We start from the raw sequence: 10000 nt of genomic DNA, 5'->3' as shown, positions 1-10000 counted from the left end.
CCGGTCAGGTCGGCGAGGCTCCCGGCGGCCCCGAGCGGGACCACAGGTTGCGGAAGGCGTCCAAGTGAGCGGCGGCGACGCCAGGAGGCCCCCGGGGTCGACTCCGCGGCCCCCGGGTCGGTGTGCGGGCCTCCAGAGCTCGATAAAGTAGTGGTGTCGCTAGCGGTCGAGAAGGCACTTTTCGACGCCTACTGCCACCCCCACATGGCGGTAGGCGCAAAACTGGAAAATCGCCGACCAGAAATGTCGCTTCGTATAATCGACGTTTTTTTTGACCACCATTTTCAGGTGTCGGAGGTGGGTCTGGACGAATACCAACACCATTTCTGGGGTTTCACAACCGCCCGGCTTCTCCGACATATGTTGGAAAGGAGTAGCGATCGAGCGAAGGGGGCTGTCGGTAGGCGGCCGCGGGTTGCATGTGTGCCCGGGACAGCACCCCCATCCAACTAAGGGGTGTCCCCCGGGGGCCAGGGGGACCTCGTCCAGGTCGGCCGGGCGCTTCCAGACGCCTACCGACACCGGTCAGGTCGGCGAGGCTCCCGGCGGCCCCGAGCGGGACCACAGGTTGCGGAAGGCGTCCAAGTGAGCGGCGGCGACGCCAGGAGGCCCCCGGGGTCGACTCCGCGGCCCCCGGGTCGGTGTGCGGGCCTCCAGAGCTCGATAAAGTAGTGGTGTCGCTAGCGGTCGAGAAGGCACTTTTCGACGCCTACTGCCACCCCCACATGGCGGTAGGCGCAAAACTGGAAAATCGCCGACCAGAAATGTCGCTTCGTATAATCGACGTTTTTTTTGACCACCATTTTCAGGTGTCGGAGGTGGGTCTGGACGAATACCAACACCATTTCTGGGGTTTCACAACCGCCCGGCTTCTCCGACATATGTTGGAAAGGAGTAGCGATCGAGCGAAGGGGGCTGTCGGTAGGCGGCCGCGGGTTGCATGTGTGCCCGGGACAGCACCCCCATCCAACTAAGGGGTGTCCCCCGGGGGCCAGGGGGACCTCGTCCAGGTCGGCCGGGCGCTTCCAGACGCCTACCGACACCGGTCAGGTCGGCGAGGCTCCCGGCGGCCCCGAGCGGGACCACAGGTTGCGGAAGGCGTCCAAGTGAGCGGCGGCGACGCCAGGAGGCCCCCGGGGTCGACTCCGCGGCCCCCGGGTCGGTGTGCGGGCCTCCAGAGCTCGATAAAGTAGTGGTGTCGCTAGCGGTCGAGAAGGCACTTTTCGACGCCTACTGCCACCCCCACATGGCGGTAGGCGCAAAACTGGAAAATCGCCGACCAGAAATGTCGCTTCGTATAATCGACGTTTTTTTTGACCACCATTTTCAGGTGTCGGAGGTGGGTCTGGACGAATACCAACACCATTTCTGGGGTTTCACAACCGCCCGGCTTCTCCGACATATGTTGGAAAGGAGTAGCGATCGAGCGAAGGGGGCTGTCGGTAGGCGGCCGCGGGTTGCATGTGTGCCCGGGACAGCACCCCCATCCAACTAAGGGGTGTCCCCCGGGGGCCAGGGGGACCTCGTCCAGGTCGGCCGGGCGCTTCCAGACGCCTACCGACACCGGTCAGGTCGGCGAGGCTCCCGGCGGCCCCGAGCGGGACCACAGGTTGCGGAAGGCGTCCAAGTGAGCGGCGGCGACGCCAGGAGGCCCCCGGGGTCGACTCCGCGGCCCCCGGGTCGGTGTGCGGGCCTCCAGAGCTCGATAAAGTAGTGGTGTCGCTAGCGGTCGAGAAGGCACTTTTCGACGCCTACTGCCACCCCCACATGGCGGTAGGTGTAAAATCGGAATAGACCGGACCAGGAATGTCGAGGGGGAAAAAATGACAAAGTCCTGGTGTGCCTAGGCGTCGAGAAGGCACTTTGCGACGCCTACCGACATCCCCATGTGGCAGTAGGCGTAAAACTGGAAAATCGCCGACCAGAAATGTCGCTTCGTATAATCGACGTTTTTTTTGACCACCATTTTCAGGTGTCGGAGGTGGGTCTGGACGAATACCAACACCATTTCTGGGGTTTTCCAGTTTGAAAGTTTTATAAAACATGTTCGGTAGGAAGCACACTTTGGTGTGTCGGTTCGTCGGAGCAGCGACTCTTTGCCTCGTGGTGGTCCGGAACGTCTCTACGGGCTTGTCGCAAAGGCGTCAGAAAGTGGCATCTCCGCCGCCTAGGGCTGTCACCGTTATCGCTGTCGCCGCGCTCCAACTTGTTTTGATCCGCCGCCTTCGTTCCTGCCAACCGTGCGCCCGCTCATCGTCGTTAGGTTATAATACGTGGTACGTGTGTGTGCTTCTCCGTGGACCTAGGGCTGCTCGACGTGTCGAACGATATGTTGGAACAACTAACGGCTCCTTTTCCTGGTTCCATAGTCGTCGTGGTACCCGCGTCGTCAGCCATATCTATGTCCACCATGTTTAGCCGATACGTTTGCTGCAGCTTCTGCTTCCGCCTCAGCGTTCGCCGCTCTCAGCCGCCGCTGTTGTTGCTGCCGTTCTGCCATTCAACCACTACCTGCGAATCTTTCGATGATCGGCCGAACGACCCATCGCTGTGCGACCGATAAATCCTCCGGATTAGGGAGAAACGCCGCCGCTCTCTGCCGCCGTCGAACGGAAAAACGTACATTGTAACGAACGAACGAACGAACGAACGAATTAACGAACGAGCGAACAAACAAACAAAAATAGCCGCGGGGGATGCACTATGTAGATCCTGATCCCCTTGTAACCATACGTACGTTGTTCGATGCTCTCCCGTCCTGGAAGTCGCCGCAGCAAACAGGAGGATGAGCAGCAGCAGGCGCCGCCGCCGTAACCGCCGCCTGCCTGCCGCCTCCTACTCCTGTCAGCGTCCGATCTCACAGCCGTGTGAACGTTCGCTGACACCCGATTTCTTTCCGTCTGGCAAAACCTTGGACGTCCCGCTCGCGGTACACGTGCTGCAGCGACTTCTCGTCCGACAACGCATAAGCGTCGACGTCTGCCGCCGCATCTTCTGATACGTGGACGGTGATAGCGCTAGTCCCTTCTTGCGCCACCTCCACCTTTGTTAGCGCCAAAGAAGATCGATCGAGCAGTCGTGGTCGCAGTCGATTAACCCGTTTTCACCGTCCGCAGTTCCCAAGCCGCCGATCAAGTCGTTGCTCTTCTTGTTCGTTCTTCCCATACCGTCGATTTGCACGGCTGCCGGATGAGCCATCCTCTGTCCGGCGAAGCGCTCACGTCAGTGATCGATACTTGCACCGACAGTCCTCCCGCTCGCGACTCGGTGCTCGAATCGGACTCGTTCGTTTTTATCTCGATGCGATTGTGAAAAGGGGGACCGGTCGTCAATGTCGTGTGTGTCGACGATGTTGTTCGCCCGGTCCGCCGCGTTGTTGTCGTTTTTTTTTTTTTTTTTTTTTCCCCTAACGTTCGCCGTCGCACGGACGAAAGGGTGAGAAAAAAAAAAAAAAGCTCGAAAAAGCCGCCCAAAAAAATCGGACCGAGGAGCCGCTTGCGAGAACGCGCCATGTGCACGTTGTCTCTCCTCGGTTTTCCGAGCACGAACACGACGCCGGTCGGTCGGTCGGTCGACGAAGGCGACGACGAAGGTGACGGGAAAATTTACGCCGCCGCTGCCCTGGTCCAGCTCCTCCCCGATGACGGCTGTGATGTTGACGTTGACGTTGGCGACGACGACGACGACGACGGAGACGACGACGACGACGAGACGGCATCGATGGCGACCACGATGACGACGACCTCGACGAGTTCAGTCTGCACCTTGACCTCCGATGTCCGTGTGCACTGCCGTCGTGCTGTTTGTCGTTTGTCGTATGTATCGCTGTCAAGGGTGCCGTTGTCGTTGTTGTTGTCGACGTTGTTGCTTGCTCTCTCGTCTCGGTCGGTTGGTACGTTGATGACGACGACGACGACGAAGACGACGACGACGACGACGAGACGGCATCGATGGCGACCACGATGACGACGACCTCGACGATTCCAGTCTGCACCTTGACCTCCGATGTCCGTGTGCACTGCCGTCGTGCTGTTTGTCGTTTGTCGTATGTATCGCTGTCAAGGGTGCCGTTGTCGATGTTGTTGTTGTCGACGCTGTCGTCTGTTCTCTCTTCTCGGCCGGCTGTGACGTGGACGTTGACGACGACGACGACGAGACGGAATCGATGGCGACCACGATGACGACGACCTCGGCGAGTTCAGTCTGCACCTTGACCCTCGATGTCCGTGTGCACTGCCGTCGTGCTGCTTGTCGTTTGTCGTATGTATCGCTGTCAAGGGTGCCGTTGTCGTTGTTGTTGTCGACGTTGGTCGCTTTCGTTCTTTGAGTCTCGGTCTCGGTCCAAGTCAGGGGAGAAACAAAAAAGAGGCCATCAGCGCGGGCAGCGCGCTTCTTCTGACGGCGAACCCCCTCGAAAAATAAATAAACACGTGCCCGTCGTTGTAGTTGTCTGTCTTATGTCGGTCGGTCGGTCGGTCGGTCTGTCGTTCTGTCGAAACAAAGTCCCAAATTCCAACGATACCTGGTTGATCCTGCCAGTAGTCATATGCTTGTCTCAAAGCTTAAGCCATGCAAGTGTAAGTTCACGCCACGCATTAGAACGGGCGAAACCGCGAATGGCTCAGGAACCGGACCTAATCCTCGGGACCGTATTCCTCCTCGGAGGCGATGGATAACTGTGGCAATTCTAGAGCTAATACATGTGACACAGGCCGCGATCGGTCGGCGCGCCGTCGTCGCCACGCCTCGCGCGCTGGCACCCGCGTCGGCCGTTCCGGGTCGCGGCGCTACATATTAGACTGAGACCGATGCGCGTCATTCCGTCCTCCCGTCGTCGGCGTTCCCGCTCGCGGGTCCGTTCGGTGGCGGGGCTCATAGGGCGGCGCGCTCCGCTTTGGTGACTCTGGATAACTCACTGGTCGATCGCACGAGCTTTCACGCCCGGCGACGGGTCTCTCGAGGGTCCGCCCTATCAACTGTCGACGGTCGGTTAAGTGCCTACCGTGGTTACTACGGGTAACGGGGAATCGGGGTTCGATTCCGGAGAGGGAGCATGCGAAACGGCTACCACATCCAAGGAAGGCAGCAGGCGCGCAAATTACCCACTCCCGGCACGGGGAGGTAGTGACGAAAAATAACGACGCGGGACTCTGTCGAGGCCCCGCGATCGGAATGAGTACACTTCAAATCCGTTAACGAGGACCAACCGGAGGGCAAGTCTGGTGCCAGCAGCCGCGGTAATTCCAGCTCCGGTAGCGTATATTAAAGTTGTTGCGGTTAAAAAGCTCGTAGTCCGAACTCGGGTTCGTGGTCGCGCAAGCGGCCCCGGGGCGGCGGCGCCATCGTCCGTCGTTGACTTTGGTCGTCCGTTCGCATTCCCGGCCCTTTCCGCCGGTGTCAACCGCTAGCATACCCGCCACGCGGTCCTGCCGGCGAGGTGGACGAGGAGGTCGTGATCGGGATCCGGGAAAAAAAAAACAAGTGGTCGTCGGTTCGGTTCCGGGAGTAGTCTAACGGGGGGGTGCTACGTGTGTGTGTTTGGGTGCGTTCATTCGCATCCCCGCACTCTGACCCCCGCGCTTCTCTCCCTCTCCCTTTCCGCGCGTTCCTCTTTTTTTTTGAACCCCCCGGTCCGCTCCGAGTCCCTGCTTCGTGTCTTGTCTGCGCGCGTGTTGCGGTCGGCGGTTTCTCCTCCAAGGGTGCTCTTAACCGAGTGTCCGCGGCGGCCGGTACGTTCACTTTGAAAAAATTAGAGTGCTCAGAGCGGGCTGTTCAAGCTTGCATACGATAAGCATGGAATGATGGAAGAGGGCCTCGTCTACGTCTGTCGGTCTCCGTCTACGGCGAGGCAATGATCGAAGGGAGCGGTCGGGGCCACTCGTATTGCGACGTTAGAGGTGAAATTCTTGGATCGTCGCAAGACGAACTGCAGCGATGGCGTGTGGCAAGCACGTTTTCCTCGATCAAGAGCGAAAGTCGGAGGTTCGAAGACGATCAGATACCGTCGTAGTTCCGACCGTAAACGATGCCGACCGGCGATCCGCCGGCGTTCGCTTCCATGACCCGGCGGGTAGCCTGCGGGAAACCAGAGTTCGGTTCCGGGGGGAGTATGGTTGCAAAGCTGAAACTTAAAGGAATTGACGGAAGGGCACCACCAGGAGTGGAGCCTGCGGCTTAATTTGACTCAACACGGGAAAACTCACCCGGTCCGGACACCGGTAGGATTGACAGATCGATAGCTCTTTCTCGATTCGGTGGGTGGTGGTGCATGGCCGTTCTTAGTTGGTGGAGCGATCCGTCTGGTTGATTCCGATAACGAACGAGACTCCGGCCTGCTAACTAGTGCGCCGATGTCAGTGATTTTTACGGCGGGCTCGGCGTCCTCCGTGGCGCTCGGGTCCGGGTCGGTTTTCTCACGCACTTCTTAGAGGGACGGGTGGCAGAAAGCCACACGAGGCGGAGCGATAACAGGTCTGTGATGCCCTTAGATGTCCGGGGCCGCACGCGCGCTACACTGGAGGTATCAGCGGGGACTTCGCCCCGGCCCGAGAGGGTTGGGAAACCTCTGAACCACCTCCCGTGATAGGGATCGGGGCCTGTAACCAACCCCGTGAACGAGGAATTCCCGGTAGGCGCGGGTCAACAGCCCGCGTCGATCACGTCCCTGCCCTTTGTACACACCGCCCGTCGCTACTACCGATCGAACGGTCCGGTGAGGTCCTCGGATCTGGCCGACGACGCCGCCGGGCAGTGCGCGACGTGTCCGTCACGACACTCGTGCATCTACGCCTCGGCGTTCGATGCCTGGAGAGAAGACCGAACCCGATCGTTTAGAGGAAGTAAAAGTCGTAACAAGGTTTCCGTAGGTGAACCTGCGGAAGGATCATTACCGTTTTCCCGTTCGAGACTGGTTTGTTGTTTTCCGGCCTACCTCCTCTGTCTGTCGGCGTCAACGCCTCGAATGCGCGCAAACAAACCTATAAAAGGCGGAGCGAGAGATAGATTTGTGGTGACGCGGAGGTTTTTAAAGCCCCAGCTCTTCTTGCTTGCTTCCGCGTCTTACCACCTGTTTGTTTTTTCGCCCACCGCAAGTGATGGCCGCTTCTTCTTTGCCTTGTCGCCGCTTTATCGTTTTTTTTGTTTTTTTGCAGCCGCTGTGCCACCGCCGCTAGCTAAAAAAACAAACTACTCGCGACATTGCAATGCCGTCACGCCTCCTCGCACAGACCTCCTCGCACACTACTAAATCTATATAAACAAAAACTAATATAAAAAAACCAAGTGCTGAACCCTGGACGGGGGATCACTCGGCTCGTCCGTCGATGAAGAGCGCGGCCAGCCGCGATAACTGATGCGAATTGCAGGACTCAGTGAACATCGACACCTCGAACGCACATTGCGGCCCCGAGATCCCTTGTCTCGGGGCCACGTCCGGTCGAGAGGCGGAACGTTACATGTCTTTCTCCGTTAACGAAACGACATCTTGCCGTCCCCGTGCCCGCCCGGTCCTCGGCACGGTGGTAACCGGGACGTCGCAGGAGCGAGTGACGAGGGGGAAGAAAAATAAAAAAAGAATTGACTCCTTTCAATGTCTTTTTTTTTTTTAAAACCCTCTCCGGCCTCCTCCTTCGTCTCCCGCTGGCAGACCGCGGAGTCTTTTCCCTTTTCGACCGCGTGAAGAAACACTGTGGAGGAGGAGCAGGAGGAGTCTGTCCGAAAGCAGCCGAAGGGAGACCAAAAAAAAAGTACCGACCTAACCGACTGCCGACGTAAGCGCCGCCTGCTCGTCTCGCTCTCTGCCTCATGAAGGTGTCTCTCAGCGACGCCTCGAGCAGCGCGACGAGCACGGCCGTCGCACCGTAAAAAGGTGGCCGCGTCGTAGGCAACGCAACGTCGGATGGGGAGGACCCACGCTTTTTTTTAATTGTTGGCTTCTTCATTTTCGGTCGGACGGGCGCTATATCGGCCAGCCGTCGTCACACGGAGGGTACCGATCGAGATTCCTCTCCTCCAAACACCACACTCTACTAAAAACCGCCGCCCTCGGCTCGGACGAGACGACCCGCTGAACTTAAGCATATCGCTAAGCGGAGGAAAAGAAACCAACCGGGATTCCCTTAGTAACGGCGAGTGAACCGGGAGAAGCCCAACGCCGAATCCCGTCGCAAGTTAAAGGCTTCGGGACGTGTGGCGCATGGGTCGAAGGCAGCCGTTCGTTTTCGTCTCGCATAGTTCGGAGTTCCCTCGATCGGGGCCGCCCGCGGCGGGTGCCAGGCCCATTCGGTGCGGACGGCGAGCGACGGCCTTCGATCCGAGAGTCGGGTTGCTTGGGAACGCAGCCCAAATCGGGTGGTAAGCTCCATCCAAGGCTAAATACCGGGACGAGTCCGATAGTCGACAAGTACCGTGAGGGAAAGTTGAAAAGAACTTTGGAGAGAGAGTTCAAGAGAACGTGAAACCGCCCAGGGGTAAACGGGTGGGACCGCTCACCGCGATCGCGGGGGACTCAGTCCGGTGCTGCCTAGGCTCGAGCCCAAACTCGATGTGTGTTCTTGAAAGAGAGGCCGTCGCGGCACAGGTCGTCGTTCGTCGTGTCCGCGGGGGACTCGTTCCCCGCGGTTCCAGCTTTTGTGCCCGCGTCGCCGACGAAGGAGACGGGCCGCGTGGATAGCGGGAAGGGAAACGTGGTGACGACCGCGGCGTCGGTAGGTGGCTGCGTCGGTTGGCTGCGACGGAGGGGACTCGTCCTCTCGATCGCTGCTGCCGCCGGGCCCTAACCCGCCGCATCCGTCGCCGCCGCTTCTTCTTTCCTCCTGCTCCCTCCGCGCGCGACTCCGCTGCACCCGTCCCCTTCATCATCGCTCGGCGTAATCATGGCGCGGGCGCTTCGGCGCGACCTCCGCGCGGCCGGCACCGGACGCACTTCCCCTCCGGTCCGTCGTCGCGACCCGTTCCCGGCGTGCAGGTCGAACACGCGGGTTTTTTTCCGTAGGCGGCAGGCGTTTCATCACCCTGAAAACCCCCGTCTTCCCACCTTGTGAAGTCGGGGGCCACCGGCCGTCGGGCCCGCGAACGTAACTGCCCCTTTCTGCCGGGAACGGAGGAAATCTGACACGATCCGTTACACGTGGCGAGCCGGTCCGTTTTGATCCCGCCGGAAGTCGCGTGCGGGCGACGCACTCTGTGTGTCGCTCCTTAGGCGCCCCACCGTCTCGGGCGCGTGCGCGATGAGAGGCGGGATAGGACTGGCGCGGCCTCGCCGTCACGCACCTCGCCGACGTTTCGGGTTCTTGTCGGGGGCAACCCCGCCCGCGCCCGTTTCCGTTTCCGGAGAGGTCGCTCGGCGACGCTTTTTTACTCGAGCCGCCCGCCACCCCGGGTCAGCGACGTGCATCGGCAACCCACCCGACCCGTCTTGAAACACGGACCGAGGAGTCCTGGCCGTTCGCGAGTCGTAGGGGCCACCTCTGACTAACCCCGAAGGCGAAGCGAAAGCGAGAGAGCGTGTAGGAGGGCGTCGATCGGGAGAGGTGTCGTGGCAAAGTCGTCCGGGGGTCGTCGGGGGGTGTCGTCGGTCTCGTGCCGTCGTCTTCTCCTCGCCTCACCCGCCTCCGAGCCGTGCCCGATCCCGCCGGCGCGGCGTTTTCGGCCTTCCGCCGTCGCTGCTGCGGTGCCCGCAACTTTTCCTTTTTTCTCTCTTCCCGAGAGAGATAGGAGAGGGAAGGCTCGTGGCTGACGTGCGGTTGTTTTTCCCTCCTCCCCGAGAGGGGACCGGCGCATCATCCAAAAAGGGGAATTGCCGGGCGCCAGCTTCCATATCCTCCTTCCGCCCATCGGTGAGATCCCGCGGCTTGAACTAGTCCTATTTTGTCGTCGAGTTTAGGCGCTGCGCGCGGGCGCATCACCCCCGGGTCGGTTTCCCCTTTTTCCGAGTACGACTCGGCCGACTCTGGCGTAGCGAGCGACCAGGGACCCGAAAGATGGCGATCCACGCCCGGTC

At 60.0% G+C, this 10000-nt stretch overlaps 2 non-coding genes and 1 pseudogene across 2 annotated transcripts in view; all 3 read left to right on the top strand.

The window, feature by feature from the left end:
- The first annotated feature begins 4519 nt into the window (after positions 1-4519).
- LOC145273515 (small subunit ribosomal RNA) lies at positions 4520-6889 on the top strand (annotated as a pseudogene).
- A 398-nt stretch (positions 6890-7287) lies between these two features.
- On the top strand, positions 7288-7445 carry LOC145273619 (5.8S ribosomal RNA). Its single transcript, XR_013866440.1, has one exon. It is a non-coding gene; the product is annotated as a 5.8S ribosomal RNA (ribosomal RNA).
- Positions 7446-8038: 593 nt separating this feature from the next.
- The window catches only part of LOC145273225 (large subunit ribosomal RNA), a 5735-nt gene continuing 3773 nt past the window's right edge, over positions 8039-10000 (top strand). The window contains exon 1 of the ribosomal RNA XR_013866251.1: positions 8039-10000. This exon is cut by the window's right edge and continues 3773 nt beyond it. This is a non-coding gene — a ribosomal RNA (large subunit ribosomal RNA).

The sequence above is a fragment of the Euprymna scolopes genome, unplaced genomic scaffold, assembly GCF_053919585.1.
Source record: "Euprymna scolopes isolate OS-2025 unplaced genomic scaffold, ASM5391958v1 sca1, whole genome shotgun sequence".
Classification (NCBI taxonomy): domain Eukaryota; kingdom Metazoa; phylum Mollusca; class Cephalopoda; order Sepiida; family Sepiolidae; genus Euprymna; species Euprymna scolopes.
Note: the sequence above shows the minus strand (reverse complement) of the source record. Positions and strands in the feature narration are given on the sequence as shown.